General features: G+C 40.7%; 1 protein-coding gene across 1 annotated transcript in view; it reads left to right on the top strand.

The window, feature by feature from the left end:
• Positions 1-287: 287 nt before the first annotated feature.
• The window catches only part of GRID1 (glutamate ionotropic receptor delta type subunit 1), an 890,310-nt gene continuing 873,475 nt past the window's right edge, over positions 288-17,122 (top strand). The window contains exon 1 of the mRNA XM_065551838.1: positions 288-443. The gene's annotated coding sequence lies outside the window, so the exon portion shown is untranslated. The remainder of the gene's footprint in view (positions 444-17,122) is intronic.

Genomic DNA, 17,122 nt, shown 5'->3' on the forward strand with positions numbered 1-17,122 from the left:
GCATTTTACAAGCATTCCATAAACAAGACACATTTTTATAACTCTAATACCTCTTTAAATAACATTAACACACAGGAGAGACAGATTGATTTTACCTATGTATTTGTCTGTGTTCAGCTGAGGCCTAGGGCCTTGGCATGAGCTGGCGCCTAATCTGCCAGCATCACATTGCTCATTTTGGGTTCACTAGAATGAGTGGCATTAGGCACAAACCCCATTCCATTACACACTGTAGGGCTGTATTAAGAGGTTAAGAAGTAGCCAGTGTCTTTAATGATACAGGTGGCTTGTTAATTAACCCAGCATGAGCTCTGTAATCTGCAGCTAAGCAGGAGCAGTTGTGTGAAGAACTCTTGTTGCAAGAGCTATGGGGAGAGGTGACTGAACTTGGCTGATTTCTACAGTTTGTTTGCAGTGAAATGAGCATCTGGTCTGTGACACAGGTAAAATAAAAATGACAGTGTGGTGTGGGTATTTTTGCTGAATGCTAATTTAAAACCCATTGAGAAGGAAAGATTTGTTTTCAGTCCTGGTCTGCTATAACTGTGCCTGCTTCTAATCGAGAACTCCAGGTTCTTTATAGAAAGTTTTGTACATGTTTAAAAGATCCAAGAGATTAAAATGATTTAAGAAGTCCAAGATAGCATAGAGCAGTAGATGTGTTTAAACTGCAAACCCTTATCAAGGCATGTCCAATATGTGGAGAGCACAAGGGGTTTAGATGGTGGTTGGTTTATTAAACTTAAGGCTGCATGGAAATGTATACATAGGTTCTCATTCTGTAATTCAGATCTTGTAGGTGGACTCTTTTAACTTCAGTGGAGCCCCATGAGGATCCAGTAGTAGCCCTGATACCTGCAATATGAAAGCACTAGTTTCTTCTGGCCAGCTAGAGCATGTGAAATCTATAGGTGCCTGGTTCAGTAAAGATGTTTTTAGGTGCTAACTGGATAACTAGTGCCTAGAAGACTAGGGACTCCAATTTCCTCCCCCTCTCCTTTTAAAAAAAAGAAAACCTATGATATTAATATAATGTTTTATTTAATCAAATGTGAATTTTCATGGTTAAATGCTTAGATGGTAGGAATGCATCAGGCTGAATTTGTATGTAGTGTAGTTGTAGCCATGCCAGTCCCAGGATATTAGAGAGACCAGGTGGGTGAGTTAATGTCTTTTATTGGACTAGTTTCTGTGGGTGGGAGAGACAAGCTTTCGAGCCACACAGAGCCCTTCTTCAGGTCTGGGAAAGGTACTCCCAGCATCACAGCAAAATAAGGTGGAACAGATTGCTTAGCATAAGTAGTGAGCACATATGGTAAGAGACCATTCAAGGTAGAGTGACTATAGAGGTGTGAACAGGCCACTCTACCTTGAATGGTCTGTGCTAAACAATGTGTTCCACCTTCCATTTGCCGAGATGCTGGGAGTGAAGAGCTCTGTGTAGCTCAAAAGCGTGTCTCTCTCTCCAACGGAAGCTGGTCCAATAAAAGATATATTACCTCACCTGCCTTGTCTCTCTAAGGCTGGATTTGTGACTTCTCTGCCTCTTTGCATGTGTGCTTTGTGGTAGTCTTCAAGTTCATACTTATGTTAGATTAAATGCACGATGTGTACCCAAGATGGCAGAAAAATGGTGACTATTGTGATATTTTAGAAACATGCTCACATAAAAAACACTGTAATAATCAAGGAAGAGTTTCACGTTCAACTTTCTCTCAAAATGTCTTTGCTTCCTTAACTGTGCCATGTTAGCACTGTATTAACCTAGGGTTTTTTTGCATTCAGTAATTCAACATCAGAGTGGTTCTATAACATATTTCTATTATGATCACAGGCAAAAATTACCTTCAAAATACTGCTAAGGGTCTTACTTGGGGCTGTCAAAAGCCAGACACTCCAGACTTAAACAGGAGCTTCCTCCTTAATTTTTTGTGACGTGCTTGGATATTTCAGCAAATAGAGTACGTAAAATCATCACTGCCTGACAGAGACCCTTGCCCAGGGTATGAATAACTTTTAAGTTTTTGCTTTGTCAGGCCGTGAACATAATTTGTCTGTGATCTGAATGTTGTAGGGACAAGAGGCTTAGAATACAAATTCTTTTGGAATTCTTTGAAGGGTATTGCTTTACCCACAGAATAAATCAAACTAGTCTGAATGTTAAAAATGAAGTGTAGGAACACCCTGGGGAATATATAAATATGGCACTTTCATACTTGGCAGATCTGCTTACCTGAGAGATGCCAAACATGGGGTTTTGCTATTTTGTACTTTCTGCATTACAAAACTCAAATAGCTATTGGAGAGCAAGCAGGATTCTCTTTGGCTTATTACATAATCAATTGAATTGTCAACTGTGGTCCAACTGCAGTATGTTTACCTCAAGTTGTACACCTCAGTGCACCTTAACTATATCTCAGTGGGGTCAGGTTTATCGCTGATGAGCCATAAAGAACATAGCCTGAGATCTTCAAGTCAAGTTGAGTTTACGTGGCTGACATTTAAAAAAAAGACTTCGCTATTTATAAACAAAACAAATATGATATGCAAACTGATGAGACATAATAAAAGTGGAATCTAATGATGTCATTTTGAATAACTTTTCAGAGTGTAACCAAACTTCAAGCTAATTCTAGATATTTGCTATCTCTGAGGGAACCTGAGAAAGTTGAGGGAATAAATGGAGATATCCTATCTCCTAGAACTGGAAGGGACCTTGAAAGGTCATTGAGTCCAGCCCCCTTCCTTCACTAGCAGGACCAAGTACTGATTTTGCCCTATATTCCCTAAGTGGCCTCCTCAAGGATTGAACTCACAATCCTGGGTTTAGCAGGCTAATGCTCAAACCACTGAGCTATCCCTCCCCCTTATTAAATGAGTTAGCTGTACACCAGTGTTTCCCAAACTTGGGACGCCGCTTGTTTAGGGAAATTCCCTGCTGGGCCGGGTCGGTTTGTTTACCTGCCGCATCTGCAGGTTTGGCCGATTGTGGCTCCTACTGGCCACGGTTCGCCGCTCCCGGCCAACGGGGGCTGCAGGAAGCGGTGTCCCAAGTTTGGGAAACACTGCTGTACACAATACTGCAGAAACAAAAATATAAAATGCACTCCAGGTATTTAGAAGCACTAGCAAAAGCTGCTGTATCTAAACAGTGGGACTATTAGAGTGAACACTGTCATGGTTTTACCAAAGATGAGTTCTGTCAGAACGGTAATATGACCTTAGACTATTGTAAAACTGTTACTAAAGAATGCAATTCATTCTAAATACTAATCTTTTCCCATGGGATCATTGAATTTGTGTGCTGGGTGAGTAACAGACTCCTCAAATCTCTGAAGTCAATAAAATGGCTGCTAAGGGTACAATTCCTCTCCTTTGATCTCTCTTGTGGATTGTTAGTGCACATTCTGCGCTTGTTCCTCCTGACACTTCCTATCACCTATTTTGTTTCTATTTCTAAAATCAGATGATGACAGCACGTTCTGAACTGGACCTGTGTAGGGCGCAAAAACTATTGTTGCATTAACTCCTCACACTGAACCCAAATGTGGCATGTGTGTCAACGCTGGTGGTTGATTTCATGGCTTCTCTTGTCAATGATTCATTGACAAAGGGTGTCCCTGGAATAGCACACATGGGGGAGGAGAAAGTAGAAAAGCAAAAGCTCCCAACACTTGTGATTTTACTAATTAAAAAGAATTCTCATTTCCAAAGAAGAATCACTTGATATTGAATACCCAGGAGTGCAATCTAAGGCCACTAGCATAGGGGTTCTGTTTCCTGTGATCTATGAAGTAATCAGATACAGTATCGCCAGAAGGCTATAAGCATACTGTGCTGAATACTGTACATTCCTAGTGTCTCAAGGGGTTAATTTAAAAAATGCCTTATAACTTCCTCTTTTATAATAAGATTTAGGACAATTGCTAATTGGGCTTTTAAAAAGGAAATAATGAAAGAGCCAACTAGATTTCCCTCCCCTCCTCAAAGAAGGAAGGGAGTCCTCCTATACTTCAGAAATAGCTGGCAACTGTGTCTAGAGAGTCTTGCAAATGCATGCCAATTTTCAAATTTTACCACTGCTATTATTTAATTGTATGAGCTTCCACTGCTCTGAAACACATCCAGGAACAAAGGGTGGGGCAGGCTGAAATTCCAGTTGTGATCTATGACAGAAAAGTAACTAGCAAAGCTTTCTGAGGCCAACAGAAAGCAACAATACTAACTGTGGTTACAAAGTTTTATTTATTGATGAGACATGTAGGGGCAAAAGCAAATGTTATACACAGGCCAAATTCCATTCAGATAAAAAAAAAAAAAGTGTTGTAAGCAAGACACATGAAGTAATTCTTCCGCTCTACACCATTCTTATTAGGCCTCAACTGGAATATTGTGTCCAGTTCTGGGTGCCACATTTCAGGAAAGGTGTGGACAAATTGGAGAAAGTAGAGGGGAGCAACACAAATGATTAAAGGTCTAGAAAACATGGCCTATGAGGAAAGATTGAAAAAAATTGGGTTTGTTTACTTTGGAGAAGAGAAGACTTGACGGGGACATGATAACCTTTTATGTACTTGAAAACTGTTATCAGGAGAAGGCTGAAAAATTGTTCTCCTTAACCTCTGAGAGTAGGACAAGACGCAGTGGGTTTAAATTGCAACAAGGGAGGTTTAGGTAGGACATTAGGAAAAACTTTTTAACTGTCAGGGTAATTAAGCACTAGAACAAATTGCCTGGGACATTGTGGAATCTCTGTGATTGGAGGGTTTTAAGAACAGGTTAGACAAATATCTGGTCTAGTTATTACTTAATTCTGCTTTGACTGGACCAGATGACCTATCGAAGTCCCTTCCAGTCCTATACTTCTATGATTCTATGAACTCTCTTGGATACAAATGTATGGAGGTACATACTGTATAAAGTACATGACCCTTTAAAATTTGCTCATGAAAGGCAAATGGGTTAAAGTGTTAATTTGTTACAACAGATTTTCATGACGGAAAAATTCAGTGTCTTCTATTGAACTTTTCAGGTCAGGTGAGAGTTTGAATATTGAAATTAAAATAAAAGGATTCCTACATAATGCATGATTTGTGCATGACTTCAAAGAAAACTTTCCTAGAGCTACGTCTTCCTCTGTTCTTGCCCAAATCCTTCTTATAGGGGTGGTAGATAGGGAATAGGAGAACTGGATTGCTGGGAGGACTTCTAAAGCGATACCAAGTCTGAATCCACCAGAACTCATTATAATCAGCTGGCTGTTCAAAGGTTTATTGGTGTTTTCAGTTCTTTTCCTAGTGAGAAGATGATGGCATCACAATAAACACTGATCTGGATTTGGGATGGGAACAAAAATTTGGGGTGAATATCAGGAAACTTCTTGACCCTGAGATCTATCCAGGCTGTGGAATAGCCTCCCAAGGGAAGCAGTGGAACACCAAACGGTTGCTCTCATTTTATCAGTCACCATATCAGTTTATTTTAATCTACTGTCTTCTGTTTCACACCCAGTCTTCCCATTCCAGACAATGGTTTGCCCCCAGCTTCTGGAGATTTCTTGGAGGCAGAACACTGTGTTCTTCTATCCTAAATCCTCAAGGATCCAGGACATGATGGTTTGGTTCACCTCTGGTACTAAAGTTCCTCTGAAGAGGGGCAGGAAGTCACTTAAATCTATAGTTATCAAAAGTGGAACTGAAGATGCAGGACCAGATTCTCGGTGTAGATCGGTGGTCTCCAACCTTTTTACGCCCAAGATCACTTTTTGAATCTAAGGGCAACCCAGGATCTACCCTTCCCTGAGGCCCTGCCCCTTCCCCAAAGCCCCGCCCTGCTCACTCCATCCCCCCCCCCCGCATTTCTCGCTCTCCCCCACCCTCACTCACTTTCACCGGGCTGGGGCAGGGGTTTGGGGTTCGGGAGGGGCTCTGAGCTGGGGCCGAGGGGTTCGCAGTGTGGGAGGGAGCTCTGGGCTGAGCCTGGGGGAGGGGGTTGGGGTGCAGGAGGGGGCTCTGGGCTGGGGCACAGTATTGGGATACAGAAGGGGATACAGGGTACTGGCTCTGGGAGGGGTGCTGGCTCCAGGAGGAGGCTCAGGGATGGAGGTTAGGGTGCAACCTCCCACCGGGCAGCACTTACTTCCGGCGGCTCCCAGTCAGCAGTGGGTGCAGTGAGGCTAAAGTAGGCTCCCTGCCTACCCCAGCCCCACACTGTTCCCGGAAGGGGCCAACGTGCCTCTGAGACCCCTGGGAGGGTGCAGGGGGCATGTGGCTCTGTACTCTGCCCCTCTTTGCAAGCACCGCCCCCACCGCTCTCCCGGCCAATGGGAGCTGTGGGGGCAGTGCTTGCAGGCAGGAGCAGTGCACGGAGGGAGAACCCTGCCCGCGGGGCTGTGCTGGCCACTTCCGGGAGCGGCATGGGGCCAGGGTAGGCAGGGAGTCTGCCTTAGCGGCAGCCACACTACACCACTGGAGATCGCGATCGACGGGGAGATCCTCTAGGATTGACCAGTCAATTGTGATTGACTGGTTGGTGACCACTGGTGTAGATCATTATAGCTCCACTAACATCAATAGAGCTAACCTGATTTGCACTAGCTGAGATTCTGACTTGCAGAGTTTTGTGCAAGAGCGAGCATGCTGTCTATTTTGAAATGCAGACATGGCCTTCTCAGCTGTTCTCACAAAGTGGCACTTGCATGGGATCACTAAAATCCTGAGCCGGTTTGGTCTTACTATGGTGTCTGTCTATGAACTTGATCAGTTGCTCTGTATTTGCACATTAATATTTAATTTTAGAATCGAGTTAAGTTCAGCTTTTACATATTCATTCAGTGCTAACTGGATTGAATGTGGTGCATGTAACTATCAACACACTGGTTTTTATATCTGCGATAAATTGTATCATATCCTTAATGCATTCCAGCCCAATGAGTACTACATCAAACTCTAAGAAAATCTTTTGCATCCTTTTAATAGAAAATGTATACATTCATTTGATCATCTGCATTTGCAGATTGCTCTTGAACTCAGTCACACATGGGACTACCTGCGCCACTACTTCAAACTATCAGTAGTATCTGCTTTCATACTGACCTGGCACAGTGGCTTTGCTGAAGGGGCTCATTTTTGTGTTTAATGTATGAAACAAGCTTCACTTTTTGTGAACACTGGATGTAGAGCTGGGTGAATTTTTTTAATGAATTGTTTGTTCATCAAAAAACGCAGTTTTGGGTCAACCAAACTTGTTCACGAATTTGGGTCAAACTCAGCAAATAGTTTCAGTCGAAGTATTATTTTTTGAAAGTCAAATAATTTTGTTTTGAAATGACATTTGTTTAGAAAGGCAGCTAGATTTAATTTGAAAAGCACCTCAAACAAAATGTTTAATTTGACTCTAAACAAAAAAAAATTAAGGCTTTATTTTGTTTTTGTTTGGAAGTTTGGCCACCAAACAAACAAACAAACAAGTTATTTACCCAGCTCTTAATGGCTGTGTCTAATCTCTTTGTAATCCCAGTTATTTTATACTGTGCGCTAGGATCAGTATCTACTCTAAAATGTACTTATTTCCAGTGTCACAAACCAATCTGTTACAGAACCTTACTTTGTAAATTTATTAAAAGTGCCAGCAAAAAACTCTTTATCAATCATCATCAGAGCTTTGCCCTCCAGTGGTACATTCGTGAATGTATCTTGCTTTTGTGTTTGTTTCCCATTTGTACTAAGAATGCTACCTTTACAAAATGGTTAGGTTTTTTTTCTGCATTGTGTAATTTGCACCCTCTCTACTGGACGCCATTACATTTTATGATTGCTTCCATGTTTATTCTGAATAAACTTGGTCTCTGCTTTTTGTTTACCCTTCTGTTCTATCTTCATGCCTTTATTTTTAATTAGATGCACTTTAGTTTGACTTTGAGAAGTACAGATTTCAATAACCTTGCAAATATCTGCTCTTTGTAATGACAAGTTCTTTCTTGCAATAACTTTGCTTTGACTTGATTAGCAGTTGTAACACAAACAATCCAGTCTCTGATTGGCCCATCTATCAGCTGTTCAAATTCATGTGGCTTTAGCTTTATGTAGGTCTATAATATAATGGACTATCCTCTCACCTGGTCAAGGAAATGTACCTTACACATGTGACCTTTTGGCAGGGATCAACCTATTCTTGAAACTTTGGAAAAATTTCATTTTACAATCCCACTGGAAGGTAGCATAGACCTACAATGCCTTTGGGATTGCAACATGTAGCGATGTGGGGGGTTTCACACACTCTGACTTTCTTTCTGCCCCAAGCAGCCAAAACAAAACAAAACAAAAAAAGCCGCGATCGCGATCTGCTGCGGCAATTTGGCGGGAGGTCCTTCGCTCCCAGGCGGAGTGAGGGACCGTCCACCGAATTGCTGCCAAATACCTGGATGTGCCGCCCCTCTCCGGAGCGGCCGCCCCAAGCACCTGCTTGACAAGCTGGTGCCTGGAGCTGGCCCTGATTCTTGTAGCTGAAGTTACGTATCTTAGATTGATCCCTCCCTCCCCCCAGTGTAGACCAAGCCCAAGTAAACCTGGGACCATCCCTGACAGGTATCCAGCCTGTTATTAAAAAATTCCAGTGATGAGGCTTCCACAACCTCCCTTGGATGCCTAACTTAACTATCCTTATAGCTAGAAAGTTGTTTTTTCTAATAGCCAACTTAAATCTTTCTTGCCAATTTCTTCTTGTTCTGTCTTCAGTGGACAAGGAAAACAATCGATCACTCTGCTCTTTATAGTAGCCCTTAAAATCTTTGAACAAAGCGAGCTCTGGGTGGAGACAGGGTAAGTGCAGCCAAAGCACTCTCTGTAAACAGCTCTGCTGATGCACCTCTCTCCTGCCTTGAAGCCTCTGCTGTTCTTATTCAGGTCTTGGCTCCTGATCTGCAGCATGCTCTGATCCCAGGCAGCTAGTTACAGGGTAGCTTTGAGATGTGGATGTGTGAGCTACATGTGGGGAGCTGGAAACCAAACCAACTTCATTTGTGTTCTCAACTAAAATAGGAAAAGTCCTAGGGCAGGGGTGTCAAATGTACAGCCTGCAAAACAGTTTCATCTGGCCCACGTACTTCTCATGAATCTTCAAGCTGTCTACGTGACCCCCGAGTCCAATGCTCCTGTCATGAGGGAAAGGTGAATACTGACAGATTCAAGCTACCTCCTCTTGTAAACTCTCTACTTCAGCTAAGCTATCCCTTCTCTTCAGTCTGTCTGGCCATCAAGGTAACTTTTCTGGCTGTCATCATCTCATCACAAAGGATTGCACAACCAGGACCTTTGTCCAGAGAATCTCAATATTGCAAAGGGATGCCTCACTTGGATCCTGCCTCCATCCCTAAATATGACTTATTGTTCCATAGATCTCCTTGTTCTGCCCTGGTATGAAACTTATAAAGGCATGGGGTGTAAGGGTGGCACAGTTTGGATGTGCAGAGGGTGCTTAAAAATGTACCTCACTCAGGTTTCTGTCCATTCCATCTCCTATGATTCCAGCCATGTGGGGAAAACAAAAGTATTAAAAATGTCTGTTGCTCACTGGTTGAAAGCCTGCATGCACGAAGCTTGAAGAGCAAAGGTCTCATTTCCCTATCTCACACCACTGCTCATCAAGCTTGAAGGAATATCAACTACTGTGTAAACTTCCAGTGAACAATCCCCCAGTTTAGGGGAAGAGACCATGTAACTTGGTTGCTTCCTGGATCCATTTCCCAACTACTCACAACTTTGGCTCTGCAGAGCTCAAGCTGGATGGTAGGCCAGAAGAGGGGCTTCTGTAGGTATGCAGGGAGGAAATGGTACGCCCAGGCCATGTACTCCTGCCTTCTGCTCCCTTCTGTTCACATAAATAGAGATTATTTGGTTTCAAGGTATAATCTTGCATGACAGGGGCAAGGACTAGACCATCTAATGGACATCAGTGATGACAAAAGATGCTGCAATCTTTGACATAGACAAAAAGAAGAACAGGAGTACTTGTGGCACCTTAGAGACACTCCTGTTCTTTTTTTTGCGGATACAGACTAACACGGCTGCTACTCTGAAACTTGACATAGACAAAAATTTGATTTCAGCAGGAGTCCTGCCTCAGCAAAGATTGTCCAGTTGGGCCCTTTGATTAGCAGAAGAAGCCAAGAATTGAACAGGCATGTTGACCAAACTGTATCTTTTCTCTAGAGGTGGTTCTCCAAATAGGGCAGAACTGGGATGCACACATGGCTGCTCGTCATGCTGTGCCAGTGGATGAATGGAGAACTCAAATTTCTTTTATGACAAAAGATGCCAGACTGAGCACTAAAACTAATTAAATACACTGTGTGTGTGTTTATGAATTTAGGAAAAATGCCTCCTGTTTTTCTTGAAGTAATTGGAAAGTGGAAAAACACAAGCTTTTAGAAATACTATATTTTTTTGTAAGAGATGGGACCAAATAATAGGAATTGTTCACTCTGTTTAAGTTTAAAATTAGAAATGAAACTTTTTAAAAAGAAAAATCTCTCAAGAAACTAGAAGTTACATGGTGGGTCCTAAATTCCATTTTCCTGCTTTGGCAGTAATTGTGCCAATGAGCATCCTCACTCTGTTTAAAAGAAATTCACTTCTAAAGAATAGTTGTAAGATAGCTTCATGTTTCCCAGGAACTGAGTATCATGCATGTAATTTTTCAAATTAATGACAAGACTTGGATGGAGTGAGTACTCTTAGAACAAAAATGTCTTGTTAAAAAGCACTGTGTTTTGGACAGCTTGCAGCAAAAGGAGATTAAATCACTGGATCGGCCTTTTATATGGCTTGATTGATGAGAAAACTATGTTGGAGTGTTCATTGTTTATCAAATGTCACTTGGCCAGTGCCACTAACCAAAACAAATATTTATTGGATGCAAAATAAAAACTAATATTGCAGTAATAATAAGTTTGATTAGTTCCAGTAAAGATTTCCTGTATTTCTGATCTTGTAAAAAGTTAAGGAATGTTGAAGGAATAACAAGTCACACTGCATGCTGGAACAATGGAAAGAGGTGACAAAATATTTTTGGCATTTAAAATGCTGTTGCTTCTTCAGGATTTTTTTTTCTTTTAAGGGTATTGCAGGGCTGATTCCTATATCTGTGTACGCACATATGCATGCTCCAGAAAAACAACTGAGATTTGCTATTATGACTCTCCAAAATGCAGAGGAGTTTTGTATGTATTTATTTATGCAAAGATGCTGAGCACAGGATCACTTAATTCCAGCTTACAGAGAAAATGTGAGCCTTTCATTTTAAAATGAAAATGAAGGTGATACTCTGGCAGTTTATCCGTACAATAATCATATGCACTGTAAGATACTATTCTGGGTTACACTATCAAAACGAGACTGAAATCTGGAAGAAAACAGGATCATAATGCAGTCTTCTGCATTTTTAACGGTTGGCACTTGTCAAGAGCTGTCAACCAGAAGTGTTGGATGTGCCATAGTTTTTTTTTTCTTATTATTCTTAGAACTGGAGATCGGTTGCAATAGTTAGCAAGTGTTAATGTTGTAATAGCTTCTCTTGTAGCTGAAGCAATAGACCTTACAGGCAGTCCCCCACATGTACTGAATAACAAACACATTCTATGCTCTTGACCAAAAAGCCATGTCTTTTCAGTTTGTATTTTTTTCCCTTGTTCATTAAACTACTGAGCTAAATTTGGTGCTGATGAAAGTGAGACTAACTATTGGCTGCACATAGACATAATGGTAAGGAAGCACTATGCAAACTTCCTCCCATTAGTTTCTCAAGAAACCAGCCCTAACCTGCAATAGCTGTTACCAAGATAATCTATATACCATTCCAGTCCTAGGCCGAGGAGACAGGCTTTGCTTGAACTATCTGTAGCTTTATTTGATTTTTTTTCTTGTAATTCTCAATACACTTGTATTTCTGAGACATAAGAGAAACCGTCCTACAGTAGCTAATTTAACACATGGTAATTACAACAGTTGACAGTGAATACTTTGTATTTCAAAGTTTGAGACTTCAAATCCTGTGTATCTTGTAGTTTTTGGAACATTGCAGTGTATGCTTTTATTCGCACCTCTGTTCATTATAAACTACTTGTGTTTTTCTAAAGACAAGAAAAGAAAACTAGGACATAAACAATTTGTTAAATTCTTTGCCCTTCTTGGGGCTATGGGAGCTCTGAAATGGGGTGGGTAGATCAAGGTAGCTCTAACACTCTCCTCCTTAACTTGACTATTTTACATGGTATCCCTCTTCCAACATGCTGGTCTTCATTGCTATTGCTTATTTTTGGTCCCTGATCCTGCAGTGAGATATCTGGGGCTCCAAGTAGTTAATTGTAGGCCCGGGGACTTAGACTGTAAACTCAGTGGGGCAGTGCCCGTCACTTACTGCATGTTTGTACGGTGCCTAGGACAATGAGGCCCTGACTTCAGAATCAAATGGTGCTGAACTGTTCTCTTTAACTCTGGTTTCTTTGTATAGTCCTGGAGCAGGTATAAAAACTAGGGCTGTCGATTCATCATAGTTAACTCACAAAAATTAATTGCTATTAAAAAATTAATCATGATTAATCGCAATTTTAATTGCACTGTTAATAAATACCAATTGAAATGTATTAAATATTTTGGACGTCTTTCTACATTTTCATATATATTGTATTCTGTGTTGTAACTGAAATCAAAGTGTATATTATTTTTGCTTACAAATATTTGCATTGTAAAAATGATAAACAAAAGAAAGTGTTTTTCAATTCACCTCATATAAGTACTTAGTGCAATCTTTGTCATAAAAGTGGAACTTACAAATGTAGATTTTTTTTTTATTACATGACTGCACTCAAATACAAAACAATGTAGAACTTCAGAGCCTACAAGTCCAATCAGTCCTACTTCATGTTCAGTACATTGCTAAGACAAACAAGTTTGTTTACATTTAAGGGCAATAATGCTGCCCTCTTCTTATTTACAATGTCACCAGAAAGTGAGAACAGGCATTTGTATGGCACTTTTGTAGCTGGTATTGCAAAGTATGTACGTGCCAGATATGCTAAACGTTCATATGCCCCTTCATTCTTCGGCCACCATTCCAGAGGACATGCTTCCATGCTGATGACGCTCATTAAAAAATAAGCATTAATTAAATTTCTGACTGAACGCCTTGGGGGAAAATTGTATGTCCCCTGCTCTGTTTTACCTGCCTTCTGCCATATATTTCCTGTTATAGCAGTCTTGGATAATGACCCAGCACATGTTCATTTTAAGAACACTTTCACTGCAGATTTCACAAAATGCAAAGAAGGCACCAATGTGAGATTTCTAAAGATAGCTACAGCACTTGACCCAAGGTTTAAGAATCTGAAGTGCCTTCCAAAATCTGAGAGGGACAAGGTGTGGCGCTTGCTTTTAGAAGTCTTAAAAGAGCAAAACTCTGATGTGGAAACTACAGAACCCAAACCACCAAAAAAGAAAATCAATCTTCTGCTGGTAGCATCTGACTCAAATGATGAAAATGAACATGTCGGTCCGCACTGCTTTGGATTGTTATTGAGCAGAACCCATCATTAGCATGGATGCATGTCTTTTGGAATAGTGGTTGAAGCATGAAGGGACATGTGAATCTTTAGCGCATCTGGCACGTAAATATCTTGCGACACTGGCTACAACAGTGCCATGAGAAAACCTGTTCTCACTTTTAGGTGACATTGTAAGCAAGAAGTGGGTAGTATTATCTCCTGCAAATGTAAACAAACTCATTTGTCTGAGCGATTGGCTGAACAAGAAATAGAACTGAGTGGACTTGCAGGATCTAAAATTTTACATTGTTTTATTTTTGAATGCAATTTTTTTTGTACATAATTCTACATTTGTAAGTTCAATTTTCATGATAAAGAGATTGCACTATAGTACTTTTATTAGGTGAATTGAAAAATACTATTTCTTTTTTTTACAGTGCAAATACGTGATCAAAAATAAATATTAAGTGAGCACTGTACACTTTGTATTGTGTTGTAATTCAAATCAGTATATTTGAAAATGTAGAAAACATCCAAAAATCTTTAAATAAATGATATTCTATTATTGTTTAACAGTGCGATTGATTGTTTTAATCGTGCGACAGCTCTAATAAAAACCAAAACTGACAATTTTGAGAGGCTTTGATGCAAGATAATTTAGGAGGAAAATAGGACAGGGTACAAAATTCAGAAACCTTTTTTCCTACCTCTGTGGTATCTATCAGTGGAGAGAGAGAGAGAGAGAATATGCTGTATCCATACCTGCTACAAAATATATGTATTTGGGTGACCAGACATTCTGTCAGCCTCTTGATTGCTGAGCAAATAAATAGGTCAAGTTCCACTACAGCTTCAGAATGAGAAAACAGCTTATTTTGTAAAATACATAGTAAAAATAGATGGGCAGATAACAGAAAATTATTGGCTTCACATAGCAAAATGCTGCACAGAAACTGCTGTTCCCAGCTGACTCAGGGTGCGGTAAACTGGATTGCATCAAGTGTTCCTCATGGTGTCTCATCCCCTCCCATGAACAGCAGCCAATTTTAGAAGATCTCAGGCATCTTCTTTTAAAAGAATGAGGGCACTCAACATTAAGATAAACATCACCTAAGTCTAGACATGAATAAGTCTGCAACTAAACTGAATTTTAACGTCTTAAAATGTCTTCTGGGTTATCTTGTCCCTTTTTAAAAAGCTACTTGGTCAAGTTAGAATAGATTTTTCTTTTTAATAGTATGGATGTGCTCACCAATTTGCATAATGGAATAAGAATCTTTTCCTTCAGGGCAAATATTTGTACCAGCCTCAAAGTGAACATCTGAATCTGGAAAAATATCAAGTTTTTTTGGGTGAGAGAGAAGGTAGTGATTGTAGGGTTGTGACGTGTTGGATCACAGAAACCCCCTTGGGAGCTGCCACCTGATGTGCCAAGACTACCTCTGCTCCTGTTTTCCCTTCCAGCTCAGGACTCCAGCACCCTGTCTTGCTGAGCCAGACACTCCCGTCTGCTCCAACACAGACCCAGGGTCTGAATTACTTGTCCCAAAGCTGCAGGTTTACCTGAAAACAGCTCACCGAAGTGTGCTTGTCTTTAGCACTCAGATGCCCAACTCCCAATGGGATCTAAACCCAAATAAATCCGTTTTACCCTGTATAAAGCTTATACAGGGTAAACTCATAAATTGTTCGCCCTCTATAACACTGATAGAGAGATCTGCACAGTTATTTGCTCCCCCAGGTATTAACACATACTCTGAGTTAATTAATAAGCAAAAAGTGATTTTATTAAATACAGAAAGTAGGATTTAAGTGGTTCCAAGTAGTAACAGACAGAACAAAGTAAGTCACCAAGCAAAATAAAATGCGCAAATCTATGTCTAATCAAACTAAATACAGATAAGATCCTCACCAGTTCCAGAATGCTCCCTTTTACAGGCTAATCTCCTTTTAGCCTGGGTCCAGCAATCACTCACACCTCCTGTAGTTACTGTCCTTTGTTCCAGTTTCCTTCAAGTATCCTGGGGAGGTGGAGAGGCTCCTTCTTTATCCAGCTGAAGACCAAAATGGAGGGGTCTCACATGGGTTTAAATAGACTTTCTCTTGTGCATGGAGATCCCCCTCCTATCTCCTATGCAAAGTCCAGCTCCAAGATGGAGTTCTGGAGTCACCTGGGCAAGTCACATGTCCATGCATGACTCAGTCTTTACAGGCTGAAGCCATTGTCCACATGGTATCTTGTATGTCTCCAGGAAGACTTCTTATGTGGATTGGAGCATTCCAAGATGCATTGTTCCCCAAATGCTTCCTGATCAGGTACTTAACCTTGCAAATTCTTTCCTAAAGAAGCTGACCAAATGCCTCACAAAGCTTACTTAGAAATCAAGCAAGTATACATAACTTTGAACACACGAATGGTGCCTGCATACAACTAAGATGAACATAACCAGTAGATCATAACCTTTACATAGATATGTTATGTGGCATATGTAGCAAAACCCTATTCCAGTTATATCATACATACATTTATAAGCACCCCTCCCATAAAGCCTTATGGGGTACACTGTCACAGGAGTTATTGGTTCCCCCCTTTATTTACTCCGGAGAGGGGCCTGTTACCAAAACAAAACCCCACATCTCAGTACAACCAAACTTATTATTAAGTTATTTAGAGCTCTGAACCTGGTTACCGATTGCTGCTCTCCATCTGTACAACTTGTATAGGGATGAAACCAATAGTATTTCACAGAAATTACCCTATCTCTAGAAATGTATGTAGAAATTAATAGAAAATCTCCTTTAAAGCAGTGGCTCTCAACCTTTGAAGACTACTATACCCCTTTCTGGAGTTTGATTTGTCTTACGTACCACCAAGCTTCACCTCACTTAAAAACTACTTGCTTACAAAATTAGACATAAAAATACAAAAGTGTCGCAGCATACGGTTACTGAAAAATTGCTTACTGTCTCATTTTTACCATATAGCTATAAAATAAATCAATTGGAATATAAATATTGTACTTACATTTCAATATATAGTATATATAGCAGTATAAACATGTCATTGTCTGTATGAAATTTTAGTTTGTACTGAGTTCACTAGTGCTTTTTATGTAGCCTGTTTGTAAAACTAGGCAAATATCTAGATGAGTTGATGTACCCTGAAAGATCTCTGCGTACCCTTAAAGGTACATGTACCTTGGTTGAGAACCACTGCTCTAGAGTATAACCATCTGTCATGGGGACTACCAATCCCAAACTGAGCATAGACAGAGATGGGGGAGGAGAGTCTCCCCTGTTTACAACCAAGCAGCTTGATCACACCCCCAACTCCGCTGCCAGAGCTGCCAATCATGGATGTAGGCACCCACAGCAGTACCCAATAGAGGAAACAAGGCCTGCTATAAATGGGAGAGTGCACAGAAGAAAAGGGAGACAGAAAGGCCTGGAACAGCAAAGGGATGACAGCCCTGCACTGAAGGAGACTGCAAGCCCTAAAATTGAAGGGCCGATAGACTTAGTTGGAGATGAGGGTCCAGGAACTGACCTGACGGAGAGCAAACTAAGGAGGGTCAGTCAGAAGAA

The sequence above is a fragment of the Chrysemys picta genome, chromosome 7, assembly GCF_011386835.1.
Source record: "Chrysemys picta bellii isolate R12L10 chromosome 7, ASM1138683v2, whole genome shotgun sequence".
Classification (NCBI taxonomy): domain Eukaryota; kingdom Metazoa; phylum Chordata; order Testudines; family Emydidae; genus Chrysemys; species Chrysemys picta.